This window comes from Galeopterus variegatus, unplaced genomic scaffold (assembly GCF_000696425.1).
Source record: "Galeopterus variegatus unplaced genomic scaffold, G_variegatus-3.0.2 Scaffold295, whole genome shotgun sequence".
Classification (NCBI taxonomy): domain Eukaryota; kingdom Metazoa; phylum Chordata; class Mammalia; order Dermoptera; family Cynocephalidae; genus Galeopterus; species Galeopterus variegatus.
The window spans coordinates 424,981-426,972 of NW_007726406.1; the positions used below are offsets into that span (position 1 = coordinate 424,981).

Consider the following 1,992-nt stretch of genomic DNA (forward strand, 5'->3'; position numbering starts at 1 on the left):
TTGTTGAAGTCAATTTCCTTCTCTATAAAACAATAGTAATAATGTATAACTTCCTAGGGTTATTTTGCAAAATAATGTCTAAATATAAAGCTCTTATCAGTGTCTAGATAAACAGTAACAAAAATAGCACTAATTAATACGTAAAATTAAAATTAAATAATTCATGTTAAGTGCTTAGCAGAGTGCCTGGTAAGCTCTTAGTGTTAGGTTTTGTTTTCATCAGTAAGTGGTAGAGATTTACTGTTACCAAGTGTTGCTGCTCCTGCTGCTACCTCTATTACTACTGTGCTACAGTTCATTTGATTCTTAATTATTTAGAGGCAAATTTAAAGTGAAGCTCATCAAACAGGCTTTAGGTTCCCTCACTTACAAAGGGACCCCTTCCAAGGCCCTAGATTTCCCCCAGCAATGTGACCTCGAATTTGCACAAGTAAGATGCTTTAGCTGCAGTCAGTTTGGACTGTTCTTTTCTCCCGCTCTGCCTTCCCTCTGTCATGCTTCTCCTTGTGTTAGGTAATGTTGGAGTGGCCACAGGCATTCTTTCCAACTCAGAGAAGCTCAGGTTAGGTTAGTGGGATTGTTTGTGTGTTCCACAGCCACTGCTATGTATAGTTGTTATTACTGGTCACCTCAGTGTTAGAATGGCTCCAGGAATACTCTTCCATGCTGTTTAACTCACCTGGAATTGTGACATGACGTTGCAGGGCCCACCTGAATGCCACTGTAAGCCCCTCTAATGCCATGGCATTGAGGACGTGGTTGAAAAACCAGGTAATGAGTTTTCTCTCGTCAAAGAGTGTTTAAGATTAGTCACTCTACAAGAAACTTGAGGTTTTATTTCAGACAGCTGGGAAGATGGTGGACATTCAGACTGAGCATGCCTACCAAAAGCAGCTGACCATCTTTCAAAACAAGAGGAGGGTCCTGCTGGGAGAAACTGGCAAGGAGAAGCTCCTGCGATATTACAAGAACATCAGTCTGGGCTCCAAGATGCCCAAAGAGACTGATGAGGGCACCTGCGTTGATGAGAAGTGCCCCTTCACTGCTAATGTCTCCACCCGAGGGCATGTCCTGCCTGGCGTGGGCCAAGATGAAGATGCCGAGGACCGTTGTCATCCACAGGCCCTGTCTCTGCTACATCCACGAGTACAGTCATTTTGAGAAGCACTACAAGAACATGTCTGTGCACCTATCCTCTGCTTCAGGGGCGTCCAGATCTGTGACATTGTCACGGTGGTTGAGTGCAGGCACCTGAGCAAGATGGTGTGCTTCAGCGTATCCACGGTCACCAAGGCCGCCAGCACCAAGAAGCGATTCCACAAGTTCTGAGACTGGATGCCTGCCCACCCCCCAAAATGAAATAAAGTTATTTTCCCACTCACACACACACAAGAAAAGAATTTGAAATGCCCCCAAATCTTACAGCTTAAATGTAAAAGAAACTTTAAGTAGTTTTACCAAATTTAACGACAGTCCTTAAAACTCTGCATGATTTACAATAGTGAATGTTGCATTTTTCCATGATATTACCAATAATGAATTCTGAAGAGGAAAGAACCTTTCTAAACTATTACTATTAATCTTTTCTGTTGAAGTCTTATTCTGTTATTTCCGCAGGCAGTATTACAAAATCATTGACATATGACGATGTGATCAGAGATCCTAAAACATGTAGGAAAGATTAGAGTACCAAAGAATTAACAAAAATACAGTTATTTTTCTAGATTTTGTGTTATCTGTGTTGCCAGCTTTTAAAATTTGTAATTTGTTTTTGGTGATTTCTGCTCTCATTGTTAATAAATATTCATGTTGCACTGAATTTTGTATTCATAATTTTGTATTTGTTTTCCCAGTGAGGGCCTTAAAGTTGGATATGGTCTGGGCTCTTCTATCAGTGTCCCAATCACAGTCTTCCTTGAATCACATTCTTTGGTATTATATTGACCTACTAATTTAATGGCAGTTCTTTTTTCTGTGTTTGTATCTCGACTC

At 40.8% G+C, this 1,992-nt stretch overlaps 1 pseudogene; it reads left to right on the top strand.

Annotated features, from left to right (window-relative positions):
• Positions 1-855: 855 nt before the first annotated feature.
• Positions 856-1,370, top strand: LOC103586010 (annotated as a pseudogene).
• Positions 1,371-1,992: the final 622 nt, after the last annotated feature.